Source organism: Heterodontus francisci, chromosome 1, assembly GCF_036365525.1.
Source record: "Heterodontus francisci isolate sHetFra1 chromosome 1, sHetFra1.hap1, whole genome shotgun sequence".
Lineage (NCBI taxonomy): Eukaryota > Metazoa > Chordata > Chondrichthyes > Heterodontiformes > Heterodontidae > Heterodontus > Heterodontus francisci.
The window spans coordinates 50,343,307-50,355,688 of record NC_090371.1 but is presented as its reverse complement, the minus strand read 5'-3'; positions in this window follow the sequence as shown (position 1 = coordinate 50,355,688).

The window sequence follows — 12,382 nt, the reverse complement described above, 5'->3', positions numbered from 1 at the left end:
CATACTACAGGGTTCCACCAGATTGATCCAGGCAACAGAATCTCATCTTGAGCAGCCCAATGGCCTGCTTGATGGTCACTCAGGTGGACCTGTGCCAAGTGTTGTACTTCTACTCTGCTGCAGTGCGAGGGTTCCTCCCAGGCGTCAGTAGCCATGTCTTTAATGAGTAGCCCTTGTTCTCGAGATTCCATCCATGAAGGCAAGCAGGGAGCCTGAAAAGCTGTGAAACCTGGGACTGTCGAAGTATGTAGGTATCATGGCTGCTTCCCAAGAAGCGGGCACACACCTGCAGGAAATGCTTGCGGTGGTCGCAGACCAGTTGCACATTGATGGAATGGAAGTTGTTCCTGTTGATGAAGCTGGCTGGCTAGTCTGTTGGAGCTTTGATGGCCACATGTGTACAATCTATCACACCTTGCACAAGGGGGAATCCAGCAATAGCTCCGAATCCGATGGCCCTCTCTGTCTGACTGTCAGGGTCCATCAGGTAGCGCACATAGTTGCCGGCCCTCTTGGTACAGCAGTGGTCTGCTGCCTGGGGGACCCCACACATGTCCCATGTGGATCCCTGGAAACATCTAGACGCGTAAGATTAAGTGCCACAGTTATCTTCAGGGCCACTGGCATAGGCTGATCACCAAATCCCATAGGTCACAACTTGTCCTACAGCAGGGCGCATAAGTCAGTGATGGCCTCCCTGGAGAGCCATAGTCTTCACTGACAATGCCACGCGGATATCTGGAGGTAGCTGAGTCAAGACCGGTACACTCTCTGGTGCAGGTATGTCCTTTTAGGCATGGCTGGCTGCTGATGCTGTCATTGTGGAACTTCATGGGCAGGCGCAGATGCCTCCTGGCCCGTCCTCCATTGGAGATGCTGCATCATGCCATAGGGGTCCACAAAGATGGGGTGTATGAGGCCCATGCCAGGTGATCAGTCGGCCTCCAGAACGTTGTCCTTACAGAGACAAAGTTTCCTTGGCACCTTTGCCTTTGCTATTCCTCTCGGCTTACACGCAAATGGCCCTTGGTGCCCACCTTTTCTGACAGTCAACCCACTCACCTGATAGTATGGCCAGTCATGCAGATCACCGAGCATTATAGCCACCTGTGCATACCACCCAAGAGTATGGCCACCCGTGCTGATCACGTAGCAGCATGGCCACCCATGCAGATCACCCAAGACCACGCCCACCTGGTACTGCCACCCGAGACCACACCCATCTGGTTCTGCCACCCAACACTGAGTCCACCCGGTACTGTCACCCAAGACCAAGCCCTCGCGTGCAGAGTTCACAGCACTGCAGACCGACGATGTCCACCATTCCCCATTCTTCCCCTAACCAGTGCTGGTCATGACTGCCTTCCCGTCACAGCATTGAAGCCTCGCCTTGGTGCCGCCACCTTTCAACGGCCGGGGATCCAAAGGCACATGAGGGCTGCCCGTCGTCCACTTAATCTCATGTCCCCTCCATTGAACTGTTTTCAATTGCATGCAAATATATGACAATTATCCTATTTTTTAACTAACCCCCTATTTTTTTTTAAACTGGTATTCAGTTCTGACTAACAATGGGAGAGAGGGTTCCTCTGGAGAGTGCAACGAGAGTCATGACCAGAGCACCATGGGTGTCTCAGCTGTGCAAGGTGGGAGGAGAAAATACAGGAGAGCAATAGTGATGGGGGATTCTATAGTTAGGGGAACAGACAGGCGTTTCTGTGGTCGCAGACATGATTCCAGGATGGTATGTTGCCTCCCTGGTGTAAGGGTCATGGATATCACTGAGCGGCTACAGGGCATTCTGGAGGGTGAGGGTGCACAGCCAGAGGTCGTGGTCCACATTGGTACCAATGATATAGGGAGAAAGAGGGATAAGGTCCTGCGGGCTGAGTTTAGGAAGTTAAGGAAGAGGAAAGAGATTAGCAAGAAGGACCTCAAAGGTAGTAATCTCCGGATTACTCCCAAGTCCGGGTGCTGGTGAGTATAGAAATAGGAGAATACAACAAATGAATGCGTGGCTGGAGAGATGGTGCAGGAAGGAGGGCTTCAGATTTCTGGGGCATTGGGACCAGTTCTGGGGAAGGTGGGACCTGTACAAGCCGGACAGTCTACACCTGAACAGGACTGGGACAAATATTCTTGCAGGAATGTTTGCTAGAGGTTTTGGGGATGGTTTAAACTAGATTGGCAAGAGGATGGGAACCTGAGGACAGTTTCAGATAGGACAAATTCAGGGCATGGAATGGGAGACAGAAAATTAGCGAGTGACTCTGAAAGACAGAAGAAGCAAAGGTTAAAAAGTGTGCAGCTCAGGAATTTGGCAGTGTTAAAATGTATTTATTTAAATGCAAGGAATATAGCAAATAAAGTCAATGAGCTGAGGGCACAGATAGACACATCGTAGCATGATATCATTGCTAGAAGAGAAACTTGACTTAAAGAGGGGCAAAAATGGCAGCTCAACATCACTAGATATAGAGTTTTCAGGCAGGATAGAGAGGGGAATAAAAAAGGAGGGGGTGTAGCATTATTGGTTAAAGAATCAATTGCAGCTGTGAGGAGGGATAATATTCTAAATGAATCATCAAATGAGGCCATATAGGTTGAGCTCAGAAATAGAAAAGGGGCAGCCTTTTCTTGGAGTGTACTATAGACCCCCAAATAGTGAGAGGGAGATAGAAGAGCAAATATTTAGGCAAATTTCTGAGTGCAAAAACAATCTGGCAATAATTTCAACCCTAATATCAACTGGGATACAAACAGTATGAAGGGCACAGACGGCACAAAATTCTTGAACTGTATTCAAGAGAACTTTTTTAGCCAGCATGTAACAAGCCCAATGAGAGGGGGCGCAATTCTAGATTTAGACTTAGGAAATGAAACTGGGCAAGTGGATGAAGTAGCAGTGGGTGACCATTTTGGAGATAGTGACCATAATACAGTTAGTTTTAGCATAATCATGGAAAAGGACAAGGATAGAACAGGAGTAAAAGTTCTAAATTGGGGGAAGGCAAATTTTATGAAGCTGAGAGGTGATCTGGCGAAAAAGACTGGATTCAGCTACTTGAAGAAAAATCGGTGGCAAACCTGTGGGAGACATTCAAAAGCAAAATTCTGCAGGCACAGTGTAGACATGTCCCCACAAAGAAAAAGGGTGATATTGCCAAATCTAGAGCCCCCTGGTTATCTAGAAGCATACAGGGTAAGATAAAGCTTATGACAGTCACAAAAAACTTAATACTTTAGAAAGCCTAGGGGAGTATAGAAAGTGCAGGGCTGAAGTAAAAAAGGAAATTAGGAAAGCAAAGAGAGGACGTGAACAAATATTGGCAGGTAAAATCAAGGAAAACCCAAAGATGTTTCATCAGTACATGAAGAGCAAGAGGATAACTAAGGAAAGGGTAGGGACTATCAGAGATGTACAAGGTAATTTATGTGTGGATGCAGAAGATGTGGGCAGGGTTCTTAATGAGTTTTTTGTCACTGTCTTCAGAAAGGAGAGGGATGGTGCAGACATTGTAGTTAAAGAGGAAGAATATGAAATATTAAATACAATAATCATAATGAGAGAGGTCTGACATGCTTGAAAGTGGATAAATGACCAAGGCTAGATGGATTGTATCTCAGGCTGTTAAAGGAAGCCAGGAAGGAAATAACGGATTCTCTGAGGATCATTTCAAATCCTCACTAGATACAGGCAAGGTACCAGAGTATTGGAAGTCTGCAAACATTGTACCATTGTTTAAAATGGGATAGACCAAATAATTATAGGCCAGTCAGTCTGACCTCGGTGGTGGGTAAATTGTTAAAGTCAATTCTGAGAGATAGGATAAACTGTCACGTCGAAAGGCACTGATTAATCAGGGATAGTCAGCATGGATTTGTTAAGGGAAGCTCGTGTCTTACTAACTTAATTAAGATTTTTGAAAAAGTAACAAGGAGGATTGATGAGGTTAGTGCAGTGGATGTGGTTTACATGGATTTTAGTAAGGCATTTGACAAGGTCCCACATGGCAGACTGGTCAGGAAAGTAAAAGCCCATGGGATACAGGGGAATGTGGCAAGTTGGATCCAAAATTGGCTCAGTGACAGAAAACAAAGGGTAATGGTCGACGGATGTTTTTGTGAATGGAAAGCAGTTTCCAGTGGTGTTCCACAAGGGTCAGTGTTGGGTCCCTTGCTGTTTATGGGTATATATTAATGATTTGGACTTAAATGTGGGAGGCATGATTGGGAAATTTCCAGATGACTCAAAAATTGGCCCTGTAGTTGATAGTGAAGAGGATAGCTGTAGACTCCTGAATGATATCAATGGTTTGGTTGAGTGGGCAGAAAAATGGCAAATGGAATTCAGTCAGGAGAAGTGTGAGGTATTGTATTTGGTGAGGGCAAATAAAGCGAGGGAATATACAATAAACGGGAGGATATTGAGAGGAGTAGAAGAAGTTAGAGACCTTGAAGTGCATGTCCACAGGTCCCTGAAGGTGGCAGGACAGGTAGATAAAGTGGTGAAGAAGGCATATGGAATGCTTTCCTTTATTGCCAAGGTCTTCTTCTTCTTTGGCCTCCTTGGCTCGAGAGACAATTGGTAAGCACCTAGAGGAGTTCAGTGGTTTGTGGTGCAGCACCCGGAGTGGTTATAAAGGCCAATTCTAGAGTGACAGACTCTTCCACAGGCGCTGCAGATAAAATTGGTTGTCGGGGCTGTTACACAGTTGGCTCTCTCCTTGCGCTTCGGTCTTTTTTCCTGCCAACTTCTAAGTCTCTTCGACTCGCCACTCTTTAGCCCCGCCTTTATGGCTGTCCGCCAGCTCTGGTTATCACTGACAACTGACTCCCACGACTTGTGGTCAATGTCACAGGACTTCATGTCACGTTTGAAGACGTCTTTAAAGTGGAGACATGGACGGCTGGTGGGTCTGATACCAGTGAAGAGCTCGCTATACAATGCGTCCTTGGGGGTCCTGCCATCTTCCATGCAACTCACATGGCCAAGCCATCTCAAGTGCCACTGCCTCAGTAGGGTGTATATGCTGGGGAAGTTGGCCGCCTCGAGGACTTCTGCATGGGAGATACGGTCCTGCCACCTGATGCCAAGGATTCTCCGGAGGCAGCAAAGATGGAATGAATTGAGACGTCACTCTTGACTGATATACGTTGTCCAGGCCTCGCTGCCGTAGAGCAAGGTACTGAGGACACAGGCTTGAAACACTCGGACTTTTGTGTTCCGTGGCAGTGCGCCATTTTCCCACACTCTCTTGACCAGTGCGGACATAGCAGCGGACGCGTTACCCATGCACTCGTTGATTTCTGCATCGAGAGACAGGTTACTGGTGATAGCTGAGCCTAGGTAGGTAGGTAGGTATAGATCAAGGGATTGGCCAAGGTATAAAATACAAAAGCAGGGATATAATGCTGAAACTGTACAAAACGCTGGCTGGGCCACAGCTGGAGTATTGTGTACAGTTCTGGTCGCCACATTACAGGGAGGACATAATTTCTCTGGAGAGAGTACAGAGGAGATTTACAAGAATGTTGCCAGGGCTTGAAAATTGCAGCTATGAGGAAAGATAGGCTAGGGTTGTTTTCCTTAGAACAGGGGAGGCTGAGGGGTGACTTCGTTGAGGAATACAAAATTATAAGGGGCCTAGATAGAGTAGACAGGATGGTCCTGTTTCCTCTGGCAGAGGAAGGATTAGAGGGAGCATGAGGAAAAACTTTTTCATCTAGAGGGTAGTGGGTTTTTGAAATTCACTGCCCGGATCAGTGGTGGAGGCAAAAACTCTCAACTCATTTAAAACGTACCTGGACCTGCACCTGAAGTGCTGTAATCTGCAAAGCCATGGACCAGGTGCTGGAAGGTGGGATTAGATTGGGCGGCCAGTTTTTTTGGCCGGCACAGACACGATGGGCTGAATGGCCTCTTTTTGTGCTATAACTTTGCTAAGATTCTATGGTTCTATCTGTTCAGCAATTTAAATTGCATTCCCATCACGTCTGTGCTTTCCTGCACTGACTAAATCTGGAACTGACATCACAACGTCAGATTTCCGGGCGGACGCGTCCTATGCTATTCTCTGGCCCCCCACACCTTCATTCCTGCTCCAAGCAGCCTCACTAAATTCAGCCTGAAAAGTGCAAGCTGATAATGGCGCAGAGAGGGAAGCAGAGCAAGTAACAGGGAAAATCCTTTATCAATGAGATTTAAGGATTGGGAAATGAATAGTGGAAGGACTGAGAAGGAGTGTAAGGTAAAGAGGGTGAATTCAATGTCAGCTCAGGTATAGAAAGGGAAATAACAAGGAAAGAAAGATTGGATGTGGGAGAGAAAAAGGAGACGAAGAAAAAGGAAAGTTAAAATTGAAAATTTGATATTTTAAAAATCTTGCCAAAAAATTCAAAAGCTGAAGAGATGAGATTCCACACATAAGTAGTTAATTTTCAGTGCCAGAGGGGTTGATTAGCAGTAATTAACAATTTTCATGTCAATAAAGAGTACTTATACTGCCAGTTACTAACCCTAAATATCGTCAGTGGGTTTAAATTTGTAACTACTGTGCAAATATAGCAACCTCTTGACATTCAATGCATGCCAATGGTGAGACAGATAGCAAAATGCTGTTTTCACAAAGCTAATGGTGGAGTGGCACAACTTGGACAGCAACTTTTAAATATATGCCTTTAACTATGCAGCTGCTCCTTGCCTGAAGTTGCTGTACCACTTTATTTACATATAAATAACAGCGAACACCATTAGCAGCACTGCTATTTTGACATCAAATTACCTTTAATCTAGCCTTGTTAGGTTTTTAAAATATAAATCTGGAGTCCTTCTAATTTAGCTCGGTCTTTGCCACTATTTAGCTGGAGGCCAATTATTTGAACCCCAGGACATCGCTGCAGGAGCTCTTCAGGATGGTGTCCTAGGCCCAACAATCTTCAGCTGCTTCATCAATGACCTTCCCTCCATCCTAAGTTCTAAAGTGGGGATGCTTGCAGTGTTCAGTCCCATTTGTAACTCATCAGATAATGGAGCAGTTCGTGCCCGTAGCAAGACCTGGAGAACATTCAGGCTTGGACTGGTAAGTGGCAAGTTACATTCATGCCACACAAGTGCCAGGCAATGACCATCTCCAACAAGAGAATCTAACCATCTCCCCTTGATGTTCAATGACATTGCCATCATTGAAACCCCCACTATCAACATCCTGGGGGTTACCGTTGACCAGAAACTGAACTGGACCAGCCACATAAATGCTGTGGCTACAACAGCAGGTCAGAGGCTAGGAATTCTGTGCTGAGTAACTCACCTCCTGTATCCCCAATGCCTGTCCACCATCTACAAGGCACAAGTCAAGAGTGTGATGATATACCCTACATTTGCCTGGATGAGTGCAGCTTCAACACACTCAGAAAGCTAAACAGCACCCAGGACAAAGCACCTCCATCAACCATCTTAACCATTCACTCCCTCCACCACAACCGCACTGTGGCTGCAATGTGTACCAACTCCAAGATGCACTGCAGCAACTTGCCAAGGGTCCTTCAACAGCACCTTCCAATCCTGCAACCTCTACCATGTATAAGGACAAGGGTAATCGGCACATGGGAACATATAGGTAGAAAGTTAAAAAACAGGACCTCCAGGGTTGTAATCTCTGGATTACTCCCTGTGCCACGTGCTAGTGAGGCGAGAAATAGGAAGATAGTGCAGCTAAACACATGGCTGAACAGCTGGTGTAGAAGGGAGGGTTTCAGATATCTGGACCATTGGGATCTCTTCAGGGACAGATAGGACCTGTACAAGAAGGACGGGTTGCATCTAAACTGGAGGGGCACTAATATCCTGGCTGCGAGGTTTGCTAGCGTCACTCGGGAGGGTTTAAATTAGTGTGGCAGGGGGGTGGGGACCAGAGCAGTAGGACCAGCAAGTGAAATAAATGAGGGGGAACTAGTAAATAAGGCCAGTAAGACTAAGAGGTAGAGCAGGCAGGGAGATGTTGCGGAGAACAGCGGGACTGGTGGTCTGAAGTGCATTTGTTTCAATGCCAGATGTATAACAGGTAAGGCAGATGAACTTAGAGCTTGGATTAGTACTTGGAACTATGATGTTGTTGCTATTACAGAGACTTGGTTGAGGGAAGGACAGGATTGGCAGCTAAATGTTCCAGGATTTAGAAGCTTCAGCCGGGATAGAGGGGGATGTAAAAGGGGTGGGGGAGTTGCATTACTGGTTAAGGAGAATATCAGAGCTGTACTGCGGGAGGACACCTCAGAGGGGTCATGCAGCGAGGCAATATGGGTGGAGCTCAGGAATAGGAAGGGTGCAGTCACGATGTTGGGGGTTTACTACAGGCCTCCCAACAGCCAGCGGGAGGTAGAGGAGCAGATATGTAGACAGATTTTGGAAAGATGTAAAGGTAACAGGGTTGTAGTAGTGGGTGATTTTAACTTCCCCTATATTGACTGGGACTCACTTAGTGCTAGGGGCTTGGATGGGGCAGAATTTGTAAGGAGCATCCAGCAGGGCTTCTTGAAACAATATCTAGATAGTCCAACGAGGGATGGGGCCGTACTGGACCTGGTATTGGGGAATGAGCCCGGCCAGGTGGTCGAAGTTTCAGTAGGGCAGCATTTCGGGAACAGTGACCATAATTCCATAAGTTTTAAGGTACTTGTGGATAAGGATAAGAGTAGTCCTCGGGTGAAGGTGCTAAATTGGGGGAAGGCTAATTATAACAATATTAGGCAGGAACTGAAGAATTTAGATTGGGGACGGCTGTTTGAGGGTAAATCAACATCTGACATGTGGGAGTCTTTCGAATGTCAGTTGATTAGCATCCAGGACCAGCATGTTCCTGTGAGGAAGAAGGATAAGTTTGGCAAGTTTCGGGAACCTTGGATAACGCGGGATATTGTGAACCTCGTCAAAAAGAAAAAGGAAACATTCGTAAGGGCTGGAAGGCTAGGTAAAGAGGAATCCCTTGAGGAATATAAAGGCAGTAGGAAGGAACTTAAGGAGTCAGGAGGGCTAAAAGGGGTTATGAGAAGTCATTGGCAAACAGGATTAAGGAAAATCCCAAGGCTTTTTATACGTTTATAAAGAGCAAGAGGGTAACCAGGGAAAGGGTTGGCCCACTCAAGGACAGAGAAGGGAATCTATGTGTGGGTGAATGGGTGAGGAAATGGGTGAGGTACTAAATGAGTACTTTGCATCAGTATTCACCAAGGAGAAGGACTTAGTGGATGATGAGCATAGGGAAGGGAGTGTAGATAGTCTCAGTCATCTCATTATCAAAAAGGAGGCCGCGTTGGGTGTCTTGCAAAACATTAAGGTAGATGAGTCCCCAGGGCCTGATGGGATCTACCCCAGAATACTTAGGGAGGCAAGGGAAGAAATTGCTGGGGCCTTGACAGAAATCTTTGCATCCTCATTGGCTACAGGTGAGGTCCCAGTGGACTGGAGAATAGCCAATGTTGTTCCTTTGTTTAAGAAGGGTAGCAAGGATAATCCAGGAAATTATAGGCCGGTGAGCCTTACGTCAGCGGTAGGGAAATTATTAGAGAGGATTCTTCGGGACAGGATTTACTCCCATTTGGAAACAAATGGACTTATTAGCGAGAGGCAGCATAGTTTTGTGAAGGGGAGGTCGTGTCTCACAAATTTGATTGAGTTTTTTGAGGAAGTGACAAAGGTGATTGATGAAGGAAGGGCAGTGGATGTTATCTATATGGACTTCAGTAAAGCCTTTGACAAGGTCCCTCATGGCAGACTGATACAAAAGGTGAAGTCACATGGGATCAGAGGGGAGCTGGCAAGATGGATACAGAACTGGCTCGGTCATAGAAGACAGAGGGTATCAGTGGATAGGTGTTCTTCTGAATGGAGGGATGTGACTAGTGGTGTTCCACAGGGATCAGTGCTGGGACCTTTGCTGTTTGTAGTATAGATAAATGATTTGGAGGAAAATGTAGCTGGTCTGATTAGTAAGTTTGCGGATGAAACAAAGGTTGGTGGAGTTGCGGACAGTGATGAGGATTGTCAGAGGATACAGCAGGATATAGATCGGTTGGAGACTTGGGCGGAGAAATGGCAGATGGAGTTTAATTTGGACAAATGTGAGGTAATGCATTTTGGAAGGTCTAATGCAGGTGGGAAGTATACAGTAAATGGCAGAACCCTTAGGAGTATTGACAGGCAGAGAGATCTGGGTGTACAGTTCCACAGGTCACTGAAAGTGGCAACGCAGGTGGATAAGGTAGACAAGAAGGCATACGGCATGCTTGCCTTCATCGGTCGGGGCATAGAGTATAAAAATAGGCAAGTCATACTGCAACTGTACAGAACTTTAGTTAGGCCACACTTAGAATATTGCGTGCAATTCTGGTCGCCACACTACCAGAAGGAGAGGGTACAGAAGAGGTTTACCAGGATGTTGCCTGGTCTGGAGGGCATTAGCTATGAGGAGAGGTTGGAAAAACTCGGATTGTTTTCACTGGAACGACGGAGGTGGAGGGGCGACATGATAGAAGTTTACAAAGTTATAAGCGGCATGGACAGAGTGGATAGTCAGAGGCTTTTTCCCAGGGTGGAAGAGTCAGTTACTAGGGGACATAGGTTTAAGGTGAGAGGGGAAAAGTTTAGAGGGGATGTGCGAGGCAAGTTCTTTACACAGAGGGTGGTGAGTGCCTGGAACTTGTTGCCAGGGGAGGTGGTGGAAGCAGGTACCATAGAGACGTTTAAGAGGCATCTTGACAAATACATGAATAGGATGGGAATAGAGGGATACGGACCCCAGAAGTGCAGAAGGTTTTAGTTTAGGCAGGCATCAAGATCGGCGCAGGCTTGGAGGGCCGAATGGCCTGTTCATGTGCTGTACTGTTCTTTGTTCTTTGTTCTATCACGACCTGCAAGTTCCCCTCCAAGTCACGCACCATCCTGACTTGGAAATAAATCACTATGCCTTCACTGTCACTTGGTCAAATAGCACTGTGGGTGTACCCACACCACAGGACTGCAGTGGTTCAAGAAGGTGGCTCACTACCTCCTTCTCAAGGCAATTAGAGATGGGCTTTGCCAGCGATGCCCAAATCCCATGAAATAATAAAAAAATTCAATTGATCTACGATTTTAGTACTATCTACCAGGCAACATTTGCAGGTAAAAACAAATGTATAAAGGTGAAACTATTGACTTTAATGGGCCACAATTTGCTGTAGCAGGGCATTGAATGGTGTCTGCTGTTGCCCTGCACTTTTAGATTTTTAAAATTTTTGCACAGCATATTACTGAAAGTGTGAGCTGGTAGCTGTGCAATGAGGAAAACAGAGCAACTGGGAACTGAGTGAAAAGGGCAGCCAACTGTTGATCTATTTTACCAGTTTAAAGGATTGTGAAATAAACATCGCAAGAAATGAGAAGCAAGTTTAATAATTTGAGTGGGTGAATTCAATGTCAAATTAGTACAGAAAGAGAAATGAGACAGAAAAATTGAATTGAGAGAGACAGAAAGGAAAAGTTTAAAAAAGTCAATTTTAAATGACATTTTTAGTATCTCCAACAATTAACACCTAATGAAATGAGAATTCACACTTGTAGTAGTTAATTTTCAATACCCGAGAGGCTGATTGGCAGTAATTAACACTTATCACATTTAAAAAGGGTACTTCGACTTGAAATGACAAGGCTTAACTTTCTGTAGCAAGTTTAGTTTGTAAGTACTGTGAAAATATAACAACTTCATGCCAAGAATCATATTATGGTGAGGCAGACAGCAAGATGTAATTTTTGCGAAGGTAATGGCAGAGTGGTGCATCTTGGACAACTTTTGGATATTCTTATTTAACCCCACATCTGTCTCTTGCCTGAAGTTGCTGTATCATTTATGCATACTACATCATTAGCCTCATCTTTATTTTAAGAGAAAATGTAAAGAATAATTGAGCATGATGTAAAATAAGCTACCGATTCACTGTAAATGTATTTCGCGCTAGTAGCACAGATCAATTTCACTCCCAAAATATCTATTCACCTCTTATTTCATGTTTTAGAACTGTTCCCAAGTCTTATTTATTCCCCAACTGACCTTTGGCTCCCAACATAAGCAAAAATTGCTGTCCCATTGCCCTATCTTCCGTTAGTTTCTTCTCTGGATACATTTTAGTTTTTCTAACACCTTTTTAGTCAACACTGTTTCATGTACCTTGCTCTATTTAAAGGACTATTATTTTATTTATAACTCTTTAAATATCTGTTCCCGAGTGTAAATTGTTGAATCAACTCACCATGTAGCCGTTGCATCTCTCTCACTATATACTAATTGCTTTATAATTGGAATGTATAAGGCTTTAACTTCTTTTGCCAGTTGCAGGCATCTACATT